This window comes from Neophocaena asiaeorientalis, unplaced genomic scaffold (assembly GCF_003031525.2).
Source record: "Neophocaena asiaeorientalis asiaeorientalis breed wild unplaced genomic scaffold, Neophocaena_asiaeorientalis_V1.1 scaffold340, whole genome shotgun sequence".
NCBI classification, from domain to species: domain Eukaryota; kingdom Metazoa; phylum Chordata; class Mammalia; order Artiodactyla; family Phocoenidae; genus Neophocaena; species Neophocaena asiaeorientalis.
In genome coordinates, this window is record NW_020172733.1 from 2,299,586 (window position 1) to 2,311,568 (window position 11,983).

At 38.9% G+C, this 11,983-nt stretch overlaps 1 protein-coding gene across 2 annotated transcripts in view; it reads right to left on the bottom strand.

Moving 5' to 3' along the window:
* The window catches only part of PRICKLE1 (prickle planar cell polarity protein 1), a 104,879-nt gene that overhangs the window by 92,143 nt on the left and 753 nt on the right, over window positions 1-11,983 (bottom strand). The window contains exons 1-2 of one of the 2 annotated variants that reach the window (XM_024740453.1): window positions 11,597-11,650; window positions 7,639-7,761 (exon numbers count right to left, since the gene is read on the bottom strand). The gene's annotated coding sequence lies outside the window, so the exon portion shown is untranslated. Of the gene's footprint in view, window positions 1-7,638; window positions 7,762-11,596; window positions 11,651-11,983 lie in introns of those variants that run through there. The other variant, XM_024740452.1, reaches the window with a different exon arrangement.

Genomic DNA, 11,983 nt, shown 5'->3' on the forward strand with positions numbered 1-11,983 from the left:
TTTTCTCCCTGTTTTTGTTTGGGGGGGGGGGGGGGGGGGAAGAATATTATTATGGTTTAAAAAATATTAAGAATGCAACTAAAATGGATGCTGGGCTACTTTTATTTTCCAGCAAACCCTCTCTAAACCTCCCCCAATTAATTCCAATTTGGTCAATGGACACACACATTTTAAACAAAATTATAATCACTATTGATTACATAAGTAAGTGAACATACTACTTTGAGTCTTACTTTATAAATTTTCCATATTTCCCACGTATAAACACAGTACTCACGTTTGTAGCTTTTAGTATGAATATAACTATGCCATTGTTGTAACTACATCAGATTAATAATTTGCTCTGAATATTACTGCATTTTTTTAGCTCCTCATATTAAATTATAATGTAACTTATTAAACCAGACTTTTGGTAACGGGAAGTGTACATTCTCTTAGGTCTTTAAAACACAGCTACTGTTGAATTTTGAATTGACCACACTGAATCATGAATAAAGAGACCATTTTTAAAAGTTGCACCTGGTTAACATGAATAATTTTGAGTAGATTGTTAAATAATTCTAGTCAGGGACTTAGGTAATGATGAAAATTAATAATAATAACAATATTAGCTCCCATTTATTAACTATTCCCCTAAAGTTTTAGCCTCCAAATCCAGTATTTTAGAATCAAGGAAATTTTGAGCCTAAAATGTCATCAGGCCTCTCACTTATCATTCGGGAAACTGAGGCACAAAGTGGGTAAGAAGTCCAAAAAATTAAGTGACTTGTCCAAGATTACATGTAAGTTAGTAGTAGTAGAGGCTATAATTATCTAAAAGCATTTAATATAGAACAAATATAAACACAGCAATGTTTACAAAACAATAAAACATCATCAAACTACTTTAGATAGATTGTAAGTGCTTGCTTATTTTTCCTCTTTCTTTTGTTTCCTTCTCTAGAAAAATTGAACTACTAATTTATTTAGGAGTCATCAAACCAAAGCTCCTTAGGAAGGTGCATCTTGAACGAACAGGCAGCTTCTCCATCAGTAAACTGGGGATAACCTTGGTTAGACCTCTACACAAAGATGCAGTGAAGGTAAATGAGATGAATCTGAAATTGCTTTGTGTACTTCGGAGGTATTAGCCATATTAGTAATAAAGAACCCCTGAGTTAAAACATGATAATTTCTGGACAAATACATTGGCACAGCTCCTTAACAGGAAAGCTGACTCACCGCCAATTTAGCCCTGGAATCTGAGACATTAAAATAATAATTTCAAGCAACCAGGTTTCCTACTGAGCTGGCTGAAATCACTTAGAGGATTAGCTTTTCACCTCCGGAATTTAAGTTGGGATTTCTTGAGTGAAAGATAGTCCATCATCCTTATTTTAACATAAAAGTCTGTCAGAAGATACTACCTTTTTTTTTTTTAAGGTTACAGAACAGCATGGGTGCATTATGAAGTGGGAAGTCACATAGCTCACAAATATTTGGTCTTACTTCTATTAATATGGCATCGATTCGCTATAAAATTACATATCATTGAGCACTTTGTGGTGGAGAGAAGGGAGGAGGGGTATTTGATCAGTTTCTTTCCTCATACTCCATAAGATTTCTCTGGCTTTACTCAGATAAGGGAGGAAACAGCTCAGAAACTCCACTGTAGCTGCCCTGCCCCCAGCCAAATACACCAAAAGACTCTGTTTTGGAGATTTTCTCTCAGATAAAAACAGCAGTCAGGTCTCTGTTTTGTTTTTTTGTTTTTTCTAAGGGTTATTTTATGACATATAGATTTTCCTTTTTTTCTTTTTCTTTTTGGCTGCGCTGGGTCTTTGCTGCTGCGTGTGGGCTTTCTCTAGTTGCGGCAAGCGGGGGGCTACTCTTCATTGCGGTGCGCGGGCTTCTCATTGTGGTGGCTTCTCTTGTTGCAGAACACGGGCTCTAGCCACGCGGGCTTCAGTAGTTGTGGCACGCGGGCTCAGCAGTTGTGGCTCGCGGGCTCTTAGAGCGCAGGCTCAGTAGTTGTGGCGCACAGGCTTAGTTGCTCCACAACATGCGGGATCTTCCTGGACTGGGGCTCCAACTGTGTCCCCTGCATTGGCAGGCGGATTCTTAACCACTGTGCCACCAGGGAAGTCCTGGTTTCCGTTTTTACTTTATATATAACATTAAAATGGCCCACAAATGCCTACCCTGTAAAATGAGAGTGGCCATTTGCTAACTTTATGATTCTATTATGAGAATGGGAATGTAAGAGTAAAACCCTCTAACTAGCTTATACACATTATTATACATATTATTAGATCAGAGAGGGGTGTTCCAATTCGAAGCTCCCCAAATATTTGCAGTCATTCATTCTGCAGGTATTTATTAAGTAGTGCCCTACTATGTGCCAGGCACTACTCTAAGAATGGGCATAAAGCCATATACAAGACAGCATAGAGATTTCTTCCTGGAACAAACAGCTACAATAAGTAGATATCTGTCCAGGAGTGGTAAGTGCTATGGAGAAAAGTGAAGCAGGTTAAGGGGTTTGGGGAATGCTAACTGGTGGCTGGGAAGGCAGGGGTGCTGGTGTTTCATGTAAGGTGATCAGGGAGGGCTTCCCTGATATCAGATGCCTTTTGAGCCGAGACCTGAAGGGATGGAGTGAGCCATCTTCCCACTTGGAAAAACCAACACGTGTGCTTTTATATTAGCTTGAAGTCCAGAACAAACAAGATTAGCTGTGAAACTTCAGGAAAGTGAAACCTACAAATAATAAGGCTTATACCATACTTTGGACCAGCCCTCAATTTATCTCCAATGATCCTGAAACCCTGTTTAGCGACTACTTAATCTCTTTCCTGACTAAAATGCCTCACAGTAGTATCCCTTCACATAATGACTAAGAGAGAGCTTTCCTGTTGCGTTGTACAAACAACCCAAGCAGATAACTCAGGTGTCAATGTCCACTCTGAGGCCCTGATTAGTTGATTTGGCAGTGGGTGTAGGAAAAAAGAGCTCACGCTAGCTGATTTTGCTACTGGCCATGCCTTCACAGTGAAAAAGTTCAGAGGAAACTGGACAGTTATCCAGGTTTTAGAAAGGTGAATTTTTAAAGTTCTTTTAATTAGAAACAAAACAACACCCTCCCTCCTCTCAAGAACAGCAACATACAATAACAACAAAAAAATCAAGTAAACTAGGTAAGTATCAAATGTCTCCTTTTGTTCCTATTATGCAGACACAGCCAGCAGTTATACTGATTGGTTTAAGTTATTTTTATTTAGTCTATGTTCTACAGTAATGGTAATAATGGATAATGATAGGAAATAACCCAATTTTTCAAAGACTGAAGAGCAGAGAAACAAAATGAGCAACAAACTCTTTTAATCAATTTGCACAAAACTATGCAACCAAGAGTTTTCCTACTCTTGATAATAAAACTTTCAGATGCATCATAGTTATGAGAAAAACAGAGTGTGCTTCTCATATTTTATTGAGATTTTCTGATTTATCGTATCTAGAACAATATACACATGTGTGTACATATACATATATCTGTGTATACACACATGCACTGTGGATATGGACACTTTAAAAGCACTTTATATGTTATGAAATATATGATGTGGAATCATGTCTGTAAAAGGATCCAACACAATTGCTGGCTATAAAAAACAATTATAATTAGCAATCGATTTTAAAAGTTTGACCTTTGTAATTTAAAATATTTTAAAATAAGACTTAAAATTGTAATAAAGTTGTACATTTGTCAGATGAGCTCTGAAACCTTTATAGTGATTTGGTTGGGTTATACTTCTTAAACTGACACACATAGGTCATGGCAGAAAACGGAACAATCATTCATTCAACAAATGCAGGAGCCCAAGAGATAAGGAAACATAAGACACATTATGGTTTTCATAGGATAATCTGTTTTTCATAGTACATTAATTGCACTTTCAAGTAATATGCTTAGTATCTTTTTTGTCAACCTCCAGATACCTTTTCAGGTGATGTAACTCCACATTTAAAGCAATGAGGCCAATTGTTAATCTCGGAAAAACTATAATCAGTACACTATAGAGTATCCCAAAAGTCTGGAAACATAAGGTAAATAATGTATTTATTATGTTATCTTTCAGATGAACAATTACATCCATTGTCTTAAACTTGGAGGCACTTTACCTGAAAGGTACCTGAAGGCTGACAGAAAACATATTGAGCATATTATTTTACTTTATTTCATTTTTAATTTATCTTTTATTGAGGTAATATTGGCTTATAACATTATATGTTTCATGTGTACAGCATTATATTTATACTTCTGTGTACACTACAGAATGTCGACCATATTAATCTAAAATAACTAACATCACATTTTCAAAGATTCCTGAGTTTTGGGGCTCTCTGTTGTTGAGTGTCCACTATGTGCCAGGCACTGTGTTAGGTGTTGGGTATGAAATGGTGAACTAATGTTGTTCCTCCCTTATATCAATTACCATCTACTCACAGGAGCAGAACATAGATCTTCCCAGAACTGAGTTAAAATGATGTCTATATTTTGACAGCAACATTAGGAATGAACGTAGCTGTTAAGAATGAATGAACAAATGAACAAAACAGAAAGGAAGGAAGGAAAAATGTTCAGTCTGGTAGGATTAGAAACATAAAATTTTAGAACTGGAAGGAAATCTTAGAGATCATCTAATTTAGTGGCTCTTAACCACAGCTGTGTATCAAATTACTTGAAGAGCTTTTTCAAGTTAAATGTGCAAGACCCCACCCCAAACCTGCTGCCTTAAAAATCTCTGTATATTTGCATTTTGAAAAAGCTCCATAGGTGTTTACGGTTCAAATCTTTGGTTAACATGCACTGACCTGGCCTAATTCCCTTACTTTATATATGAGGAACTGAGGCCCAGAAAGGCTGAGTGGCTGACTAGAAATCACACAGCTATTATACTACAGTCCAAATTTTCTGATTTTCAGAAAATGATGGTAGAAAAACTGACTTTTCCTGTACTATTATATTGTATCACCACTGTCTGTTCTTGAATCTCTGCTCAAGAAGAAACAGGATAAATGGACAAGTACTTGACCAAAAGTTACTGAACCAAGGTAAAAAAAGCTAGTGTGTACAGGCAACATGAACACATAAAAAACAAAGACCCATCATGTACCACTGTAACCTGGTTGCTCCCTGCTTAAACAGCCAAGTCAAGCCAGTTTAAAACTCTCCCACACAAATATCATTATTCCTATCAGTTTCTCATTTCAGCACTGCACTGAATAATAATTTTGGCTTTTGTGGGTAAGGAGAAGAAGAGAGTGATTTTTTCTGGTTTATTCCTAAAATTCAGAAGGTTAAAAAAAAATATGTTTCCAATACCTCGATATGAAGAAAGCTTGGTCTGCTTTTAACACGTTTGGCAGTACTTGAGGACATGTTTTTGGCTATTAGCCTGACAAGCTGTTTAAGCTTATAGAAGACCCACAAAGGGAACTTATATGATTAAGTTAGTTAAACACAAACATCTTCTCTGTATATTTTATTCCCTCCCTTCACATTCACAAAAACATAAAAGGCTAAAGCATTTCAGAACTAGGTGAGGGGGCAAGTTATTTATCACTTCAGCTCCCTTCCCAAGGCTTGTGTAAATAAGAACTGAAGCAACTCAATGAAATTATTCATATGATCCTTGCAAGGAACAAAAGCTAAGCATCAGAAAGGAGTTCAAAATTCCTAAGAAGCATATGAATTTTCTTACAAGAAACATCTGTGATGCTCTAATGCACTTCAGAGCTAACTTTATCTCTTTCTAAAAATTATGTAACATGCACATACTTCAAGCACTGAACATACTTATTAATTACATAGTCACGGAAGAATTTAAAATGCTGTCTCCTTTTGACACACATTATAACAAGTATTTCAACACTAGAGCACTAAGGAGTCTTCTTACATAAAATCTAACAGTTCCTGAAACTGTTTGGCAGAGATATTTTATTTATTTATTTTTAGGTCTTTTTAAAAATTAGTTATCTATTTTATACATATTAGTGTATATATTTCAATCCCAATCTCCCATTTCATCCCATCACCTCCCTCCCTTCCCCACTTTCCCCCCTTGGCGTCCATACGTTTGTTCTCTACATCTGTGTCTCTATTTCAAGGCAGAGATATTTTAAAGCAAAACAAAATGCCATGCTATCTAGGTCTTTTTCAGATCCTAACGAAGGAACATAGATTATTCAAGCATGTAAATAACAGAGTTGGAAACATCAATTACAGTTAACAAGTTATGAGTTTCTTCAGAAGAATACCATACTATTTATTTATCACTGAGATAAAAGACAAAAAAAAAAAACAAGTACAAATGCCTCTCGTGAAACTATAACATGGTCTAAATCAGTTTACTATTATTAGATTAAAAGAATGTTGTGTATGAGTGTGTGTGTGTGTGTGTGTGTGTGTGTGTGTGTGTGTGTGTGTGTGTATCCAGAAGACTGCACTGCAACGAGGGCAGAGGAGCTGGCCAATATAGAAATGGGTTTTAATAGACTTTCTACTTCAACCATAGTTACTATAGTGGGTCTTGTCACTATAGCAATGGACCTGGGTGGACTGAGTATTTGGCAGGCTGGGGTGCTCAGCTGGGAAAGCAACATAAATCTCATTCTACCTTGAGTTGAATAAATTTCCTCTGAGAAGGTTTGCTTAATTGAAAGACTTTTCAAGGAGAAAGGACAAGTCTAAGTGTCGGTTGGTAGGTGCTTCTTACACTAAGGCTAACCTCGCACCCTCTCCTAGCTTTGGTCAAAGCCCCCCACCATCATTCATTAGTGGTAGGACACTGGATGCAGGCAGTAACTTAACCTCCAGGATCTCAATGATCCCTAGCAGCCTGGGTTAATTTCAGCTGTCTCTACAGGGGCTACATGAAACATGGCATTTACAAATTTGGATTATACAGCACTATTTATTACATGATGGAAGATTTCCAAAAATGCCAGAAGAGATGTTGGCATTTATGCAAGTCAACTACTGTTCAACCCAAAGAAACACTACATTCTATAGGATGTGTTTGCCAGGATTGAAAGAGCCTGTGTGAAAACACCCTAATTGGGACCATCTTAGCACCTCAGCTATTGGATACCCTCTAGCTCCAGGTGTTATGTTTCAAATGGGCCAACAAACCATCCTGGAAACAGAACCCCCCAGTCCTGCTACTAATCCCTTCACTCTAAATCCTGAAAGTGTATATTTTCTTATTTTCAGATTTAATAAGTCAAGTATATCTGGTAGCTATTAAAAGATTTAAGCCACTACTGTTTTAAAAGGTTTCAGTGTTCAGAGATTTCAAGCCCACAGAGTGGGTGATCTGGCAGGTTTGGTTGCTGTAGAATGGTGAAATTATTTCCATGGTTCCCTCCCTGCCCTGCCCCCCACCCTATGCCCACTGTTTTAAGAATATTCTTATTGAACTTTCTCTACCTTTTTAATGTGTCTTTAACGTATGTTCATGGGCTCACAAAAAGAAAAGTAGAAGAAGTTGAACGAAAGACACTGTACCCAATAATCTTCAGTGACCTAAATTGATAATTATAATGACAGATCCCTAAAGAAGGAGGGGGAAAAATTCGAAAACGTTGGCTACTTACAATATGTGATCAGATAACCTTTCCTTCTTTTCTTCTTTGGGGAAATCCAAACTGCTGTACAATGTTTCTTTACGTTTTCCTTTACTGAACAGTCCTCATGCTTGCACAAAGCCAAGGGCCATCCTAGAAAACCAGGGCCAATACTGTATCACATTAAGTGGTGGCTACCTTATATCAGACTTTTTTTAAAAGGTGACAAAAATGGGGTGGGGGAGAGAAGGTGGTTATAAAAAGCTTCCCAGGAAACCAAATAGCCTTTATTTAAATTAAAAGCAATCACAGCCTGATTCTTGGAACACACTTGGAAATGCTTTTTGGCATGCAGCTGCTACATGCCGCCAATATTGTGTGTAATTGGAAACATTTCAAACAGAATTGTTACCAAAGTCAAAGACCATAATTGTAAGCTGTGGGATCTGCACTGCAGATAAAAGCAGGGCAGCTGAGGGAGAGCACGCTGCACCCAGGGGTCTCCTTAAGGCCACATCTGACTACAATATTTTCACTGTATTATTGACAACTCTTTCTTTCCAGAGACCCAATGAGACAAGAAGGAAACAGAGAGAAGCGTACACAAAGCAAAAGCTGGTGGGTGCTATAAATCAGCAGTCGGGACAAAACTCTTAGAAAGGAGTACATGACTTTAGTACTTGAACAACTGAAATAACACAGCCCGCACTTTTTTTTTTTTCTTCTGAAGTGTAATCCACTCGAAATGAAAGGCTTCTCTCCCAAGACTTTAGGACAAACCTACCAGTGAGAAAAAATGCAACTGCTGTTGAACTGGTCAGTTGTTTTATAGAATCGCTTCAGACGAAGTTATAGACAGGAAGGAAAAAGTTAAGTAAAGGGGAATGACAGTTGCTTGCTAGTTTAGAGCTCTAAGTTTTAAAATGTTTACACTGGCTTCTGTCTTGCTGGTATTTTTATTTTTATTTTACATTTAAAATCTCTCTTCATAAGGAAATGAATCTGGAGAGGTCTAATCAGTTCAGGCTGGGCAATCCTTCTTGTTCTAGAGAGGTCCATTCAAAAGTGACCAAAATGCATTTAGAGTTTAGTCTAAACAAGCGCACAAAACAGAGACACAGGAAGAATTACTGCATTCTTTCTGAGAGGCTTGAACCCGTCCCCCCTCCCGCCCCCCGGGGACTGGAAATAGAGCCAGTGGACCACTGGCTCAGGAATGGTTCTTGGAAAAATCGTGTCATTCTGGCACACGGGAGAGGGGTCCGATTATTCTGTCGTGTCTCTGCGCCAGGAGTGTCATGACACCAGCGTGCTCCATCTTGTAAAGCCTGTCTCTTCGCCCCATCCCTCCTTCAGGAGAGAGGAGAGTGAGGGAAATGGAGAGTGAGGTGGACCCCCGTGTGCCATTTCGGGCCAGGCCTTTTCCACTGTTCCAGAATGTTCCTCCACCAACACACACTTAGTTAACCTCCGCGACTTCAGTTCTGCACGGCCACAGACAGGAAGGTTGGCTATTGGTTGCTGGCGGCGCTGAGGTGCTAGGCTTGTGTGCATCCAGAGACGGAAGAGTCCAGAAGGGGGGCCGGCTGGGTCCTGGCACTCGGCTCTGGCTCCACGTACCGCCTGAGGTTTCAAGGAACTGCATCAAGGCAGGACTTGGCACCAGGACTACCGTACTTCCCTCTCCCAGCTCGTTTGCTAACACGACCTTCTAAAGACATTAGTGTGTAATACGGTACTGCTTTATTCTGTGACCAGAAGACAAAGCAGGAGTGGCCCCTCAAAACACCAACCAACCAACCAACCAACCAACTAAGAAATATAACTCATTTACTTGCCTAATTCCTCGTTATTGTGAAATAATTGGACCTGCATTTAAGCAAACTGAATATTCTCACATGAATAAGAGTTAAACAATTAACATTATTTTATGTAACCTGGAGGGAAAAAAAGAGAGAGAGCTATTTTTTTTCCCAAGGGGAAGGAGTATACCCTGGTCTACTGGCATCTTTAACATTTCTATGCACAGATGAGAATCACTTTGATTTTCAAAATTACTTTCCTTCTTTAAAAGGAAAAATTTACTCTTTAGACACCGCCTTAATGGGAAAATTAACAGTAGTTAACTAGAATAATCTTTTCTGAAAATTGTTTCCTGTAATATGGACAACCCAAACTATATCACTAAAATAGTTACTTAATTACTGGAGAATCATTTTAAAAATTCTTGTTCCATCTCACGAGTATTATGAAAAGTCACTCATAATACTCAAGTATTTGTATTTGGTTTTCAAGTAATTATCAATGGTTTTAGAGAAATTATCTTACAGTGTCACTTTTTAAAACTTAGATTTCAGCTTACTTTTTAAAATTCTAACTTAAGAAATTTTAAATTGTCACCTTTTTTTCTTTTGTGTCTTTTCAGAGTTATCATAGCAGAGGACATTAGGAATAACCAGACTTTTACCCATATCTGACTCTAAACTTAATAGTTTAGCTATTAACCCTATAAGGGTCTTTTTTTTCCTCCAGCTGATATTAGCTTTTATTTGGGTGACCCAAGCTGACTCATTACCACCTCCTTTATTATAGAGACAAATGGCGGTTCCATGGACTTGATTTTAAAAACATGATAAACTTTTAATTAAAGGTTCAGTGGTATTGCTGGCAGAACTGATTGAATCTGTCACTTGAGTAAAATACATCACTTTTCTTTTAAAAACCTGTGAACCAACAGGCTCCCTCAGTGATAAATCACCAATTAGTACCAAATTAAGGATTGAAAATTAATTTACAAAATCCATTCTCTCACATCAATATAGCTACCCCTATGTCCCATCCAGTCCTTTAGGCCTCTCTCCCTCCCTCCCACACTGATTCACAAGAAGTCACTATTGTTAGCCATGGTTTATTAAAAGAGAGATTTTCAAGTTCATCAGCAAGTGTGCTAACTTTCAACTGTGGGTAACGTCCATTCATTTCTAGCACCTTTTAGTATTAATATGTAGAACACATGCATTGTTAACCTTTAAATCCTTTGTATAAACATTTCTGGAAGAGCTTGTAAAATATCTCCTTCTGTGTTTCCTGACTCGCCAGTTGATGGCATTTAGGAACCTCCTGGTACCAGCAGGTGCTGTATTTTGTTTTCTTCAGGCTCCAGCTGGGCTACAATGACAGATTCCTGTCCCAGGCCCGGCCCAGCCACCTAGGCTAGGACCACATGGAGGCAAACTGAACCGGGCCCCACCAGACAGCAAGATAAATGGCTGCTGTTTAAGTTTAAAATCCCCTAGTGGGAGTAAATATTGTTCCAAAGAAAAAGGCTTGACAAATATTGCGTCATCCTTCCAGAGCTGTCTTGATTAAAGCAGAATCTTTGGATTAAGTTGGTGCTCAATTCAAAATGTATCTATCTTGCTGTCATGGGATTTTTTTTTTTCCTTCCTAGAGTCTGAAAACAGACATATTGTTGGGGATGGTGAAACAAGGCTGCCACCTCCCAAGGGGCTAGAGTCTACTCTGATAATAGAAGGCGGCTGAACATTGACACTTCACTGAGGATAATGGAGACAGCAAAAGCTTAGTGGGAAAAGGCCAGTTGTCACCTAAGTGACAGGCAACAGCTGAGCTCACACATCTGGAGCCAGACCAGGGCAAACATTCAGCAACCCTCACCCATCTACACCTTGGGTTTGTCTGAAGTAATAGACGGAAGTTCCTTTTACTCCAGAGGCACATTATAAATTAACTGATGGTGAACCGCATCAATTATATAACATCAGCGGCAGACAGTGCCTTCTGAGGTCTGGTTAAAATCGGGGGGTAGACAAAACTGTACCGGCATGCACAAATACAATTTCATCACATGTAATCTGTCCTTCATAAAACCCGTCCCTCATAAAACCCGTCCCCAAAGCCACGTATATATGCATGCTTTTTATAGCACAAATGCATCTTAACTCCTCGGGAGAGGCAAGATCCTTACATGTTCTTTTCCTTTAGGCAGTTCCCATGCTGTGTTCTTCACCCTGCTCAGGGCCGCAGCTCTGCCTACCATACTCTTCAAAATCAGCAACCAAACGTGTTTGGCTTAAGACTCTGAATCCTCCTCAGGGAAGCTGGAACTCAGGGCAGTGCCAGCCATCCTCCCCCCACCCCCACCTCCTTCTTCAGCCTCCTGAAGACAATCTGTGGACAATTTTCCCGAAGTCCCCCAAATGACATGGCACTGCCAACAGTCACTGGCGATGCCGTCTGTTTTTCTTAGAGGGCAATGAAAATTTAACAGCTTTCTGCTGCATCCCGAGTCCCGGTCCTGCTAATTATTAACATGCCCAGTTTCTCCAACTTTTTCTGCCTTAAGGGAAGAAGA